Source organism: Schistocerca piceifrons, chromosome 1 (genome assembly GCF_021461385.2).
Source record: "Schistocerca piceifrons isolate TAMUIC-IGC-003096 chromosome 1, iqSchPice1.1, whole genome shotgun sequence".
Lineage (NCBI taxonomy): Eukaryota > Metazoa > Arthropoda > Insecta > Orthoptera > Acrididae > Schistocerca > Schistocerca piceifrons.
The window spans coordinates 331,168,933-331,186,471 of record NC_060138.1 but is presented as its reverse complement, the minus strand read 5'-3'; positions in this window follow the sequence as shown (position 1 = coordinate 331,186,471).

The following is a 17,539-nucleotide window of genomic DNA, read 5'->3' as shown; positions in this document are numbered from 1 at the left end:
TAGTACGAAAATTTGTCTCAGATATGTGCGCATAAAGCAACGTATTTGTACTTTAAAGTTCACCTAGGAATGCAGTTTCAGTATAGCGAAACCGTTTGCAATAATAAAGAAATCGCCAATTACAGCTGTCTTTGCGATTCATTTTACTTCCATCCATTACGAAGCTTAACGGCTGTAGCTGCCCACGTTACGAAGTTTTACATGTAGTATGTTTTCAAATTTTTATTTGCAGCAGTATATGTGACCTTCTAGCAGAGTTATACAAGGTGTTTGAAAAAAAAGCATCTTGTATTCCTATCGGAGGCAGTATGGGTCAAAAGTAGAAAAAATGTAGGTTGTTGGAGATTCGCAGTCCACAGTTTTGTTTGTTTGTTTGTTTCTTTTCTTCTTTCAGATCCTCTAGAACTCACAAGAGATGGCATAGTAAATTGCCACCAACCTGCATCTGGGGGCAGATGCAAATCGTCGAGCAATCTTGGAAGTGAGGCATGAGCATCGGTTCAGTACCAATGTACAGGCGTGAGTTGTCGGCGACGGACTCATAGGGCTACACACTTCGGCTAATAGATTAACCTGTGCTGTGTGTCACCGATTACTGATCGGTGAATTACCAGCGATATTGGAGAACGTTACCCTTGCAGAAACGCAACGACCGTTTCATGAGCAATAGATTGGTCGAGGTGATCCAAAAGCATAGACTTCCCGTTCATCGGACCTGCACCCATTGTATTTCTGGCTTTGAGGACAGCTAGAGACACTGTTGTATATCCAGTCTATCAACATGTTCAGACGTTACAGAAGCGAGTGACCAGTGCATATGATGCTGTGGCGATGACTCGAGGTGTATTTGAAAGAGCTCGCGATCCGCTATGAAGAAGGGCTGAAGGGTCTGTCTGGATGCAGTACCATCTGGTGTCTTCTTCTACGTAACAGACATGTGGAAATGAGAGGACGGATTAGCCCATACCTCAACAGCCATTGGTTCCTGGACATATCATTACAGAAACTTTTCTTCTAATTTTTACCAACACTACCTCCTGTAGGAAAACATGAAACCATATTTGATCATTATGTGCAAATGATCATTATAATGGCCATTGGGTCAAAACTAATCAGTACCAATTACGATAATTGAAACTTAAGGGCCGGGTGATGTGGCCGTGCGGTTCTAGGCGCTTCAGTCTGGAACCGCGTGACCGTTACGGTCGCAAGTTCGAATCCTGCCTCGGGTATCGATGTGTGTGATGTCCTTAGGTTGGTTACGTTTAAGTAGTTCTAAGTTCTATGGGACTGATGCGCTCAGATATTAAGTCCCATAGTGCCCAGAGCCATTTCTGGAAATTGCTTTCTAAATCACGTTAACAAAAAATGGTTCAAATGGCTCTGAGCACTATGGGACTTAACTTCTGAGGTCATCAGTCCCCTAGAACTTAGAACTACTTAAACCTAACTAACCTAAGGACATCACACACATCCATGCCCGAGGCAGGATTCGAACCTGCGACCGTAGCGGTAGCGCGGTTCCAGACTGTAGTCACGTTAACAGAATGTCTAAAAACAACACCAAGGCTTTTCATTCCCAACCTTACGCCTAACTGCTCCTTCTCATAGATTACACATAGACGGAAGGTTATCAAGTTGGCAATGATGCGTCTACCACCGATAGGTCAAATCAGCTACTTCGCGAACTAGTCGTACAGGATCCCTCCTACCTACGCAGTCCCTAGTTTTCTTCTTTGCCGACGGCAGACTCGTTTCTCTAGAGAGTAAATGATGCCCTGTTAGGCCAGAATAACGGTTACTTGCCGTGCACCAGCAGGCAGCTCCTTTCAAGCACAACCGGAAGAGGCCGTGTACGTCTGCCGTTAGGCACCCCATTAGCAGGGCGAGCAAATGCTGCACGCCACTATATCTACTGTAGAATAGAAACGTCAGTACTATCTGCTAGTTATAGGTTTACCTAGTCATAGCATTCACAATTACTTCTCAAGCAATGCACGAGATTATGTAAACTGAAGGTGGAGAGGGAGGAGAAAGAAAAGGAAAGGAACTGATGATATAAGCTGCATCGGGACCTTAAGCAGAATCAGCGGCGACCAGTGAAAATGTGCCGAACCGGGACCCGAACCCGAGATGTCATGCTTTCTGAGCAGCTCCATTCATTAACATCCGCGCCACCGAGATACAGTGTTTATTGCAAATGCGCAGACTATCTCGGTACGTTACCCCGCCGACCCACACTCCATCTAGCGCCACCTATCGGCAGTTCCTGTCCATGTCCTCCATGCTCGCTAATTTTAGATTCCCACAGGAGGTGGGACGTAAATGTGCATCCATACGGAAGGTTATCGATTCACTGCCCATCGAGGCGAAAGAATTATATGAACGTGTGGCGTCTCTTCTTTCGGACATGTCCGAAAGAACTGATACCACGCATTCACACAACATACACTACTGGCCATTAAAATTGCTACACCACGAAGATGATGTGCTACAGACGCGAAATTTAACCGACAGGAAGAAGTGCTGTGATATGCAAATGATTAGCTTTTCAGAGCATTCACACAAGCTTGGCGCCGGTGGCGAAACCTACACCGTGCTGACATGACGAAAGTTTCCAACCGATTTCTCATACAAAAACAGCAGTTGACCGGCGTTGCCTGGTGAAACGTTGTTGTGATGCCTCGTGTAAGGAGGAAAAATGCGTACCACCACGTTTCCGACTTTGATAAAGGTCGGGTTGTAGCCTATCGCGATTGCGGTTTATCGTATCGCGACATTGCCTCTCGCGTTGGTCGAGATCCAATGACTGTTAGCAGAATATGGAATCGCTGGGTTCAGGAGGGTAATACGGAACGCCGTGCTGGATCCCAACGGCCTCGTATCACTAGCTGTCGAGATGACAGGCATCTTATCAGCGTGGCTGTAACGGATAGTGCAGCCACGTCTCGATCCCTGAGTCAACAGATGGGGACGTTTGCAAGACAACAACCATCTGCACGAACAGTTCGACGACGTTTGCAGCAGCATGGACTATCATTCGGAGACCGTAGCTGCGGTTACCCTTGACGCTGCATCACAGATAGGAGCGCCTGCGATGGTGTACTCAACTACGAACCTGGGTGCACGAATGGCAAAACGTCATTTCTTCGGATGAATCCAGGTTCTGTTTACCGCATCATGATGGTCGCATCCATGTTTGGCGGCTTCGCGGTGAACGCACATTGGAAGCGTGTATTCGTCATCGCCATACTGGCGTATCACCCGGCGTGATGGTATGGGGTCCGATTGGTTACACGTCTCGGTCACCTCTTGTTCGCACTGACGACGCTTTGAACAGTGGACGTTACATTTCGGATGTGTTACGACCCGTGGCTCTACACTTTATTCGATCCCTGCGAAACCCTACGTTTCCGCAGGATAATGCACGACCGCACGTTGCAGGCCCTGTACGGGCCTTTCTGGATACAGAAAATGTTCGACTGTTGCCCTGGCCAGCACATTCTCTAGATCTCTCACCAACTGAAAACGTCTGGTCAATGGTGGCCGAGCAACTGGCTCGTCACAATACGCCAGTCACTACTCTCGATGAACTGTGGTATCGCGTGTTGAAGCTGCATGGGCAGATGTACCTGTACACCCCATCCAAGCTCTGTTTGATTCAATGCCCAGGCGTATCAAGGCCGTTATGACGGCCAGAGGTGCTTGTTCTGGATAATGATTTCTCAGGATCTATGCACCCAAATTGCGTGAAAATGTAAAAATGGTTCAAATGGCTCTGAGCACTATGGGACTCAACTGCTGTGGTCATAAGTCTCCTAGAACTTAGAACTACTTAAACCTAACTAACCTAAGGACATCACACACATCCATGCCCGAGGCAGGATTCGAACCTGCGACCGTAGCGGTCGCGCGGTTCCAGACAGTAGCGCCTTTAACCGCTCGGCCACTCCAGCCGGCGTGAAAATGTATTCACATGTCAGTTCTAGTACAATATATTTGTCCAATGAATACCCGTTTGTCATTTGCATTTCTTCTTGGTGTAGCAATTTTAATGGTCATTAGTGTACAAGAATTGTAAAAGCCGCGACACACGAAACGAGAGTTCTCAAAACGTATCTGTTTACGCTCGTATCGGGATCTTCGGCCGATGGTCGTTTTCGTTTAGCAGTTTGTATGAAGAAGAAATGCACTAAACAACTGTCGTCCGAAGATACTGAGACGAGCGGCTACAGGCAACACGTCAAGAATTGGCCGCGAGAACTTCAAAAAGTTTGTGGCTATCAAAACATTTGCACATTTTTCACGAACAAAACACTGAGTATATAAAAGCTTATACGAAGAAGCGTACTTACATGAGGTGGAATATAACACTGAATGTATAAAGTCAAGCACTCACGAGGAAACAATGGGACCCCCATGTCACGTTAGGAGACATTGCCATTTTTTCCTACTATTTGTTTACGAAAGTAGTAATTTCCTCAAATATGTGTCAGTAGAGTGCCAGATTAACGGACGTTGGTTAGGCACATCGACCTACATTATGGTGTAATTGTAATAAGGGGTTCTGCCAGACGCTAGGGTAGTAAGTAATGGATCCTTATATACTAGAGGAAGAGACAGCTTTGCCCACAGCTCAAATTTTTCCAGTGGTGAAAATTGTGGTCTCTAGAGATTCGAAGAGTTCCACTTCAAATGAGGAGATGTAGCAGGAAATCAGTCACTTTTTCTTTCCTAGGTAGCTACTATGTTTGTGTTTTAACTTAAATATGCAAGATTTTTCAGCAGCAGTCCTGTGTTACAGTATATGACTAAAAACTACTCATTGATGAATTTGGTCAGGTTTTAAAGTGTTTCACTCATGTGTTACTGTCCGATCTATGTAATTTTAAGTGTTATTATTAGACTTTAACACTGTCCAATTATTTGGATATCGCAAAGAACCAGATGAAATTCAAGATGAAGCTGATTTAAGTGATGAACTTCTATCAGCGTCTATCAGCTGCTCTAGTTCCAAGCACCCAACCACAGGGCAGTGATCTGAGATGTGACCATAATTTTGTCTCATGTTCAGATGGAACTTGGCAGTCCTTCTTCTCAAGTATAGGATTGAAAGAAGTTCATTCGGGTCTATGAATAAAATGTGTCTAAATTTACTTTAGCGTAATTTCTTCTAGTGGCTAAACTGGACAATAGCGCAGTTCCCGTACTACGAAGAAGACAGCAGTGAGAAAACTTGGAGTAGTAGAGAAGAGAACGAAACTAAACAAACTATAATCTTAGGAGGAAAACTCTTTTTTAAATGGTGCAAAAGTCTCTCTCTTTCAACAATAAGTTTCATAAGCTTGAGACGTACTATCTAATATAATGAGTATAACTATTTCGTATACGTACAGGGAAAACGTGCTTCAAGACACCACACTGACACACTCGACTTGTCGAACAATATCTGTACGAGCGAATACGGAGACCACTTGCACGGAAATGTAGTAGGATAATGTATAATTTCTGGTATTTCCATTTTACTGTATTCGCGAGGTTTATAAAATTGGTGCTGCTACTAGATAAATTGCCTCAGACAAACCTTGATAAATACACTCGTGTTCAGAAAAAACAGAACGCCTTGAACGACTAGAGATATGATGCTCATATTCACAGGACATGTACGAGTACATTAGTGTGTTCTGCACAAGTGATTAGGTTTTGAACCATGTCGGCTCGCGGTTTCAAGGTCAACATCGATATCGCGGCGCAACACCTCCTACAGGTAAAATGTCCCTTCGCTGTAAATGGATCAGTGTGACTCGAGTAGACGAATAAGATGCCTCGCTGACGTATGTTGGTTGGTTAGTTAATTTGGGAGAGGAGACCAAACAGCGAGGTCATCGATCCCGTCGGTTGAGGGAAGGGTAGGGAAAGAAGTCGACCGTGCCCGTCAAAGTAACCATCCTGGCATTTGGCTGAAGCGATTTAGGGAAATCATGGGAAACCTAAATCAGGCTGGCCGAACGCAGGTTTGAACCGTCGTCCTACCGAATGCAAGTCCAGTGTGCTAACCACTACACCACCTTGCTCGGTGCAGACGTGTGTGCGAACCGTACCATCAAATCACTGGGTTTGAAAGATGGGACATTATTGCATGAAAGTATGAGATGCATCCATCCGGTTAACTGCTGCTCGTGTAGGACGGAGTGTTTCGGTGGTGCAACGGGTGTGTGCAGAATGGTTCACGGAATATGACGAGATGGGTCAGGTCGCGCCAGCCAGACCATCCCCTGAGAAGATCGAGACTCCATCCGAATGGCATTGCAGAATAGATCTGCGTCTTCCTCGGCTCTGACACAACAGTGGAGCACATCGCACACTATCGGAGGTGACGTTTATTATGGCATGGGTTACGTGGGTATCGTCCACTTCTCCATCTACCTTTGACAGATGCGCAGAAACATGCTAGATGGCAATGGTGTATGGACCGACGTCACTGGGGACAGGGATGGCGTCAGATAGTGTTATCGGACGAATCCAGGTTCTGTTTGTTTGAAAATGAGGGCTGCATTTTGATTCGCCAGAGACAGGGAGAGCGGTGTCAAAGTGACTGCATTCGCACAAGACATACATAGCCAACTCAAGGCCTTATGGTGTGGATAGTCTTCGGTACAACTACAAATCACAGCTGGTGCGTGTTCTGGACTCTGTGACCTGAATGACATCCTGCGACCCGCAGCCATACTCTTTCTGCACTCCACATCAGAAGCCATTTTTCAAATGGTTCAAATGGCTCTGAGCACTATGGGACTTAACTTCTGAGGTCATCAGTCCCCTATAACTTAGAACTACTTAAACCTAACTAACCTAAGGACATCACACACATTCATGCCCGAGACAGGATTCGAACCTTCGACCGTAGCGATCGCGCGGTTCCGGACTGTAGCGCCTAGAACTGCTCGGACACCCCAGGCGGCAGCCATTTTTCAGTAAGACAATGCACGGTCATATGTTGCTGCAGGAACACGTGCCTTCTTGCTACCGCAGGATGTTAGCCTTTTTCCGTGTCCCGCCAGATCACCAGACCTGTCACCGATCGAAAACGTCTGGGATATGCTGAACCGACGGGCGCAGCGCTGTGACCCAGTGCTAACCGCCACAGAAGAACTATGGAACCAGTTGAATGCAGCATAGTTGGCTATACCAAAGAACGCCATTCGCGTCTTATATACTCTGGTCCCACCACGCATGGAACAAGTTATCAGTGCCCATGACGGACCCTGTGTATACTACGCAACAGGACGCTTGCTGAACCGAAAGTGACTCAAATGCTAATCATTTCTGCAGAACATACTAATGTACTTGTCCTGTGAATATGAACGTCGTATCTCTGGTCGTTCAAGCTGTTCTTTTTATTCTGAACATGAGTGTAGTCTGGATCACTAGTTTCAAATTCAGGCTATCCTGAACATAAATGCAATTTCAAAGATCTCCACATTCATTAAATATACACGCATTTGAGGATTTATGTGCCCACAAAAAAGGTGCAGTCGATTTGATACCTGCTTTTTGAGTGTCACAAATTGGCAGAACTCAGTGACTGTGCTCCTGATTGCTATCGTTGCTTCGTGGTCTTTTTGTATTTTGCGGTTTTCTTATGATTTTGATGAATGAGGACGAATGCATTGATGTTGCCCACCGGTCGTCTCGGTTCGAACTGATGCTAAGCAACAGTGCGGGTGGGCCACTGTATTGTTGACAACTGCGTCAGGTCGCGGATTCTTTTTTATTTTTATGAAGTTTATGCCCCCTCAATCTCTGCTAAACTGTATAATTCTTCTGTAATAGTTATGCCAAGATTTCTCAGCCGTAAGTACTGAAACCATGTGGAACCTAAAATAATTTCAAATCATTGCTCAAGCTATTTATCTTGCGATTTGTCTGTATATAAGATTTTATATATGTACCTAGCTCTTGGCAGTGTGGTTCAACAAACCCAAGTCAAATTTTTTAAAAAATGTTATTGACTCTAAGAGGATGTGCAAAGGGTAAAATTAAGAATACTACACAATGATAATAGTAGGGCATTATCTAGGCTGGGACGACAGGACAATGGCTTCGGCGGATAAGGTACCTCTGGAACTAAAAAAGGAAATTGATAAAATATTAAAATGGAGAGAAAAATGGATAATTGAGTAAAATGGATCAGCCAAGAAAAGTTTTTCGCTATATTAAAATAATTGGAGTTTGAATTAATGTTCGGTGTTGACGAAGAATGGACAGTAGTTGCATTCGTGCAGCATAGCAGTGACACGAGACCTAAATCAGCAGGAACACAGTTTTAATCTGCCAGAAAGTTTCGTATCAGCGCGCACTCCGCTGCAGAGTGAAAATCTCAGTTGTATCGCTACCCAGTAATGAAAGACTGTTTTGGAAGTCATTCTGATGTAAAGACATGCGAAATATTTACATTCCTCGACCAGGTTAAATATCTACCTGCATAAGTATGCAAACCTCACATAACTGAAAATATAAAACGAAAGAGACAAGATGGAAACAAGTATTTCGGCCAATGCTATGACGGAGCATCCGTGGCCTATACAACAGAGAGTAAAAATGAATTTAAATTTAGTCCTTAAACGTGTTGTAGAGGTTAAGAGGCTCATCAAGAAACAGCCCTGTATTTCGAAACAGTTGACAATTTGTACAAATATTTTGGTCAGAGCATGCCACGGTGGTAGGATTTAAAAACTCATTCCATGATTTAGAAACATAATCTTACTCTTTCCAGATTCAATACAAAGCACTAGAACAAATTAACACAGCACATAAGGCCTTGCAATCTAGAACGCTCCCTAGACGGTCAATAATTTTGCACAGTAATATTGTGCAATATTAATGATATTCTTGCTAGACGGCCCAAACATATTGCGCAGTATTATTGTGCGATAATACTGTGGTTTGGAATGTTAAGACTGATGGATGATTAAGACGCTGCTGCTGTGATAATTGCTCCACTTTGTTGCAAGCCGCAAAAAAGATGGATGAAGAATTGGTACAAGGAACGTCAGAAATTCACTCACGAAAACTTTCTGAGAGAATTAAAATTCGACAAAAATGATTGATGGTCCAATATTTGACACATTATTGGAAAAGGTTGTCCCCATGACCAAGAAACAAAATATTACAATAAGAGACGCAATTCTGTCAAGTCAGAGTTTATCTATTACGCTAGTATACATTAATACTGGGAGTTCCTTCGAAGGCTTGAAATTTATAAGTTCAGTTTCACGTCAAAGTATTGGAGGCACAGTTGTGTGAACGTGTCATGTTACAATCGTGCACTAAAGGACTGTATTCGTGAAGTAATAAGCAGGCGAAAAGGTACAGAAACGTCTAAAAACTGAGATTGACACCACGTGCAAAATGGCTAAGCAGGAATGACTAGAGGACAAATATAAGGATTTAGAAGCACATTTCATTGTGGGGTGGGGGGGGGGGAGATATTGGGTTGGTGCATAAGTTCGTAGCGTTTTTCTGTTAGTTTAACTACAAGCACACATAACAGGAGCTTTAGTCATCAATAGTATATTCCCATTCTCTGTTTACAACGGTCTGCCAAAGCTGAGATAACATTCCGATTCCGCGACTCCAAGGCGAAGAACTCGTCCAGAAATGTGTAGAGCGCATCTTCATTCAGAAAGGAGGTTCCCTGAAGCTTGTTCGAAAGAGAGCGGAGAAGATGAAAATTGAGGGCGCAAGATCTGGTGAATAAGATGGGTGCGGAATGACTTCCAAATCCAATTCCTGTACAGTGTTTTTTGTCATTCGAGCAGAATGCGGGCGGGCACTATCATGGAGTAGCATCACTTCACGCAGTCTGCCTGGTCAATATTGTTGGACTGCGTCTGCAAGACGTCTCAGTTGTTGACAATACATTCAGCAGTGATGGTTACACCTCGGGGAAGTAATTCGCAATACACCACACCGTTGATGTTCCACCAGATGCATAACATTATCTTTTTTAGATACGCGCAAAGTCTTCGAACGAGTTGCTGCTTTGTTTGGGCTCAGCCATTCCTGACTTTTCCTTATGTTACCATAAAAACAACATTTCTCGTCACCAGTAACGATACAGGTTAGGAAAGGTCGGTGTTGTCCACGAGCCAAATGATGACGAGCAAGGAGAGATGCACGTAATGGCCATCCGCTGATTTTTGTGATTTTGGTTTAGAGCATGCCGTACGCATACGCCCGATTTTGGAAGCTTCCCCACTGCATGCAAATATTGCACGATGGTGAAATGAACACAGTTCATCACATTTGCCAGTTCTCGAATACACTGACGTGGATTATTGTGGATTAATGCGTTTAAATAATCTTCTTCACATCCTGAAAGTCTTCCTGAACGTGGAGAGTCGCCAATGCCAAACCAATCCTCCTCAAAACGAGAACAATATCTTCTTGTCGTGTTCTGTCCAACGGCATTATCCCCATACGCGGTGCCAATGTTTCTCTGTCTGCCCCTCTATTGAACTCAGACAGAAGAGTATGCCGGAAATGCCCCGACTGCTCCACTTGACACACTATTTTGTACCGTCCACAGCTCTAATCACTATCTGCAAGTGACAAAATGACAATAACTATGTGAACTCCAAAAATAACAGTGAACTACAAATAAAAGATGACAATCGATAAATAAACTCATAGCAACCGGAATGCCAGACTGCAAAACAAAGGTACAATGAACTTATGCACCATCCTAATTAACGAAAATTAAAGAACTCTTTGGAGAAAAGAGAAGCACCTGTGTGAATATTAAGAGCTCAGATGGAAAATCGGTCTAAGCAAAGAAGGGAAAGCTAAAAGATGGAAGGGGTATATAGAGGGTCTACACAAGATAGATAAATTTGAAAGCAATAGGGTAAGTGTACCATAGAGTGCGCAGTCCCAAACAGAGCGCAGCTTGTGTTCCTGACAGTTGGTTAAATTAATCAGCTACCCACTGACGCAATAGGCTGTTTTCCTATGTTAAAAATATGGTTCGAACTGTTATTCTGAATGATTATAACATTTAAATAGCATTTGCGGTCAATATTACCACGAAGTATCTGTTATTTTTATGTAATTGAAGCTTAAAAATCATTAAATATCAAGATCTGGTCACGTGCTGGAAAACTCTGTTATTGACTATTGTTTCCGGTGACATCACAGGCTAGGGGGTAAGACGAAGCTATACTTGCGTAATAGGAGAGTTAGCCGAAGTTTCGAGGTTTTTACGTTCTTTCACTGCGAACAGTTTAGCTATTTAGTGAAGGAAAGCACAGTTACAACTTTTAAGTGACAACAGAAAGGAATTTTGTGAACGCTGATAGTGGACGACTTGCGAAAGCTGATAGTGTATGCTTCACCCATTTAGAGCGGCGATATGTGCAACGACGGACTTCTTTTCACTGTTCCCATCATTAAACTCGCTCAAAACTAAGGAATTGTAGAACTTTCGCAAATGGGTCTGTATATTATAACTAGATTGTCGACGATCAGTCATGAGCTACGACGCAAAGCATGATAAAATTATTCTTAAGTAAACTTACTGCTCATTTCCTGTGTGGAGTGGACTCAGCAGAGGAACTGCTGCCGTCAGCCGATCCGTAGCTCGATGTGTTCAGCCAGAGGGTTAGCTGCTCTCTGTAATAAATAAACTGAGAGAATAAATCGACGGGTGTCATGAGACGTACGCCCGAACAAATGTAACGAACAAAATGAGACCAAAAAATCCGTTGACACGACGGACAGCGGCATTAGTGTGTGGTGAAAGAGGTCCAATGTTCGAAACACAGAAGGGTCATACATTTTTAAAAGTTTTACATGAAATACGAAACAGCGTTAGCAAGAACTGATTGCTACACCACGAAGATGACGTGCTACAGATGCAAAATTTAACCGACAGAAGAAGATGCTGTGATATGCAAATGATTAGCTTTTCAGAGCATTCACACAAGTTTGGCGCCAGTGGCAACACCTACAACGTGCTGACATGAGGAAAGTTCCCAACCGATTTCTCATACACAAACAGCAGTTGACCGGCGTTGCCTGGTGAAACGTTGTTGTGATGCCTCGTGTGAGGAGGAGAAATGCGTACCATCACGTTTCCGACTTTGATAATGGTCGTATTGTAGCCTATCGTGATTGCGGTTTATCGTATCGCGACATTTCTGCTCGCGTTGGTCGAGATCCAATGACTGTTAGCAGAATATGGAATCGCTGGGTTCAGGAGGGTAATACGGAACGCCGCGATAGATCCCAACAGCCTCGTATCACTAGCAGTCGAGATGAAAGGCATCTTATTCGCATGGCTGTTACGGATTGTGCAGCCACGTCTCAATCCCTGAGTCAGAAGATGGGGACGTTTGCAAGACAACAACCATCTGCACGAACAGTTCGACGACGTTTGCAGCAGCATTGACTATCAGCTCGGAGACCATGGATGCGGTTACCCTTGACGCTGCATCACAGACAGGAGCGCCTGTGATGGTGTACTCAACGACGAACCTGGGTGCACAAATGGCAATTTTTTCGGATGAATCCAGGTTCTGTTTACAGCTTCATGATGATCGCATCCGTGTTTGGCAACATCGTGGTTAACGCACATTGGAAGCGTGTATTCGTCATCGCCATACTGGCGTATCACCCTGTGTGACGGTATGAGCTGCCATTGGTTACATGTTTCGGTCATCTCTTGTTCGCATTGACGGCACTTTTGAACAGTGGATGTTACATTCAGATGTGTTATGACCCGTGGCTCTACCCTTCATTCGATCCCTGTGAAACCCTACATTTCAGCGGGATAATGCACTCTCTGATGGATTTCCATATGAGAAGTGGCCAAAGAGAAACCTGACCTATCTCAGCTTTGTACAGATGGTCAAAAAGGTTGTCATCCTAGGTAAATTGTAAAACAAATCTCAATCAAATGCTCTAATAAATCAAGCCACAAAGAATATTAATCACACAAATCATAAAAAACTAGGATGGGTAGGCCTACAGCACATGAAGTAGTACTGGGTAGAACAACACAAATCGCCAAGTAACAAATGACTAAAAACACCATGGAAAAATAAGACTAAGACATGTAAAGACAGTTGAATAATAGATTCAGTACAGGGACCTTCAGAATCAAATAAACAGAGAAACTATGAAAGCTAAGTACACAATTTCAGAAGGCAGATGCCAAGAGGTCGAATAATCCTTGAAACAGGGACTGGACAGGAAATTTTGAGGTGGTATAGTTTGTCTGTAAACTAAAGAGCAACCAGTGCTCACAGAGGGTGACACCGTCTTTTCCATAAGAATGCTACAACTACTGTAAAGGATGACTAAGAATGAGTTTTCACTTTGTAGTATGGAACTGTGTGTAGAGATTTACATAGAATCTGTCCATATGGATTTCTTGTGGTAGGATTATTAGTAACTAATATCTTTATTCCATATCATATTGACACTCTTTGTGGAAAAGAAACACTCCCCAGGTGAGTCTGCATACTGTGTTGTCAGTTATTCATAAAGCACACTGCGGAAGGGTTGGTATAACTTTGTGAAACACTTGCATTGGTTCTTGTGATGTAGTGGGGCGAGGACTTGTCTGCCCACTGTTCAGTTTGCAGACATATGAAGGAGGGAAGTGCACAACCACAATCCAGCATCTCATTACCTCCAACCTGTTTCACTCCCGGAACACGATTTATTCCTTAACATGGCTCTGCTGCACTTAGACATGGTACACACATTTAATGTTTGCTCTTAACCCATTTCATTAAAAAAATAAGCATTCTTTTTATACCATTAAAACACTATTTTAATAATCTGCTATTATTAGAAGACCTTTTTTGTAGGAAATTTAATGTAGTTTAATTTCTTACAAGGAAACTGAAAACTGCAGTTTTGAATTATTCAAGAAAATATTCAAATACCCTTTAAACAACTCCCACCTGCATGCTGACATCCCTTCAATCAGAATTTTTAGTATGTTGTTCATGGCCCTCCAATCTACCATTGTACAAAAAGTTGTGACTACACACATTCTTTCCACTTTTACTTACGGTCTTTGTTGTCTGTGTGTGTGTGTGTGTGTGTGTGTGTGTGTGTGTGTGTTTGTTGGGATTTTAGCTCTGAATATCCAAACACCACCACTGTAATACTAATGGTCAGAAATGAATATTTCATTTTTATTGACAAAAACATTTTACATCTTACAGGAACACTACCAGTTACAACTAAACCCATACTCCCTCAAATATCTCCATTTTCTGCAATGTAATGGGACAGGCAGTTAGGGCACTGCAAACCACTTTCCACACAGTTCCTATAAGGGGTTTCCTAGATTACCGACTTCATGTGCCCTTATAGAAAAAAAATCCACCACTGAAAAATCTCAGAAAAAAATGCATCATGCAAACATCATTGACAATTACGTTTTATGTTTAACATGTTCATGTGGTTTCTACCAGTGGTGGCTCATGATGACTATCAATTATGTCACCAGCAATACAGTGACTGTTGTATTACCTGTCAGCCAGGCACAATGAACAGCTGTGAATACAATTTTGTGTGTCCCTTCCATGAGAGAGTCGTCTAAACAAATGAAATCACATAATTTCAATATTATGAAAAGGATAGATCACTGTTCAACATATAGTGGAGACGATGAGTCAGAGAAAGGCACAACAAAGAGACTGCTAGACATCTGAGATTTTAGTCAAAAGGCCTTTTTCTAAAGTGGACCACACACATCCATTCACACAAGCACAACTTACAAATACAGTCTCTCTCTCTGGTCACTGAGACCCTCTATGTGCAACTGCACACTCCACAACAAAGAGACTGCTAGACATCTGAGATTTTAGTCAAAAGGCCTTTTTCTAAAGTGGACCACACACATCCATTCACACAAGCACAACTTACAAATACAGTCTCTCTCTCTGGTCACTGAGACCCTCTATGTGCAACTGCACACTCCACTCCTCTATTTCTCTCTTTTTATGCTCTGCTTTCTCCCAGCCCCCCCCCCCCCCCCTGCTCTACTGCAGTCTAACCTGAAATATTCATTGTCATCCATTGGTTCATTATTACAAAATATTCAGTTAAAAATTATATATGGCCTGTATAGTTTTCCCTCAAATGTTTTGGAGCACCTAGTGCTGTGATTTCTGCCTAAAGAACAGACACTGAAGACATGGTGAAAAAATCATGCACTAAACATGGTGGATGTGCAAAAAAAATTACAATTCTGTAATTATGCCACTACTGTTATGTTTCCATGTGTGTATCCACATTAATAATTCTATAGAAACAACAGATAATTTGAAATAACATAACTGGATCACTACCAGAACTCAAATAACAGAAAATGTAATAGAATATAAATGGGCCACAGGCCAAATTGACTCATCTAAGAAAAGCTTTGTCTTTTAAAAAATCTTTTGTCTCCATACAATTCAACCACTTGCAGTCTGTGCGAATATGCAAGGGAATGAATTGCATAATTTGGATATAGCCAAATAAATGAAGCTACAGTGCCTAACAAATTGCAGTGGAAGAGGAAACAGAGGCAATACAAAATCAAAGAAAAAATGCAAGAACAACTGGTGTAGAAGGGAGAATGGACAAAAACAAAGCTCCCACACATGGAACTCCAATGATACTCTTCACATTTATTTACAATAATTCTAATGAAGCTCCTAATTTGTAATGTCTCCTGAAGCTATCTGTTTTGGGAATGCTCTTACCAACCCACATATCTGGGGAGGTCACATAATTCACACCTACAAATTCATTTCTGTCAGTATTTCTATCCCACTTTCCAACAGTTCCTCTGCATAATCAAATGGACTAACACACCTAGAAGAAAGGATATCACAAAGAAATGACTTAACCACAGCCTGGAAGATGTTTCCTGAATGAACATCTCACTCTGCAGAGGCTTGTAATTAATTTGAGACTTCCTGGCAGATTAAATCGTATGGAAAACCAGTCATGTATGCAGTTTTAGTTTGCCAGAAAGTTTCAAAACACATGTAAAGGATAAAGTTATAATGGGACTTAGAGTCAGCTGTGGAGCAGCAGGACAGAAACAAGTGAAAGCAAAAGTTGGATTGTGTTCACCAGCAGCCTGCATGGTCAGCAGCTTTACAACTGTCTCTGTGCAACAGAGAACAGGTGCCAATGCTGGGCCAACTTCAGAGGGGGATTACGATGACTGGGTCATCGCCCCAACCCAGAACATGCAGTGAAAAGCACAAATACAGACTTTACTGTGAAATATGCATGGAGCAGCAGTAAATAAACATGGCTGAACCAACTCACTGTCATTGAACAGGTGAACACTGATGTGATGTTGAGCCTGTTTTGTCCAGCGCCACAAGATGATATGGACACATCTGCTATCAGCAGGATACAAAGTGCTGCCTGCGACACAAACATCTGGGTGAGAGAACAACCCCACACTTTGCCACTGTCCCAGGAGTACAACACGAGGGTCAAACCATACCTGACCTCACCGGGGTTTCAACAGAAGACCTCTACACATTGAGCAGCATGGTGGCCACTCCCTATCCATGAGGAAGCCACAACCTGCATTGGCTGCCACTGTCAACTCAGCTCCCAACATGTTAGCTGTGCCAGTTCCTGCAGAGCTCTCCCGCAGCTTACTGTACACCTACTCTGGCTGCCACAGTGCTGGAATATTGCGAGGAAACACTGGAATGCACCAGGCTGTACTCAGAAGACTGTGTAAGCTGAATACAGTAATAAACAACTGTTTTTTGATAGCTGCTGGTTTTTCTGCAGCTTCCCCACTTGTGACTCCTGTCTCCCAAACCATCTACGAACCCCACAACACTCACAGAAGACTTGAACACAACTTGACTTGCAAGAACTATTCATGTTTCCTTTCTGCCCCATTATATGGTGTGTGCCTCAAATCGATGAAGATACTGATCAGAAGGAGGGTAAATTTTGATTAGAAATTGGTGCACAAAGGCAGAGTTAGACACTCCATACAACAATTATGAGTTGTTAGGCTTAGGGACACTACAAACTTTCATTTCTGTTGAGACTGATCTTTTAAACTACCAGTCACTTTTCAGTTTTTGAATTTGCTAACATGACACATAATGTGTGCTTTGTCTTGTACACAATTCTACATTTTGTCCACTTTAGTTTCGAGAAAAGTACATTTTTGGCTCTGCAGTAACTTTATCTTCTCTTTTGGGGTAACTATTAAAGCTTAACCTTCTTTCACTGCCACATGCACCAACCATCTAGTCATCTGACACAGTTATCAGTTTCTATCTTCCTTTACCCTGTATCATAATCCTAATTCTTTTGGGGTAACTATTAAAGCTTAACCTTCTTTCACTGCCACATGCACCAACCATCTAGTCATCTGACACAGTTATCAGTTTCTATCTTCCTTTACCCTGTATCATAATCCTAATTTTTTTCTCTTCAGTAAGCTTCTTTGAAAGATGTAATTACTTTATGCCAACTACAATTC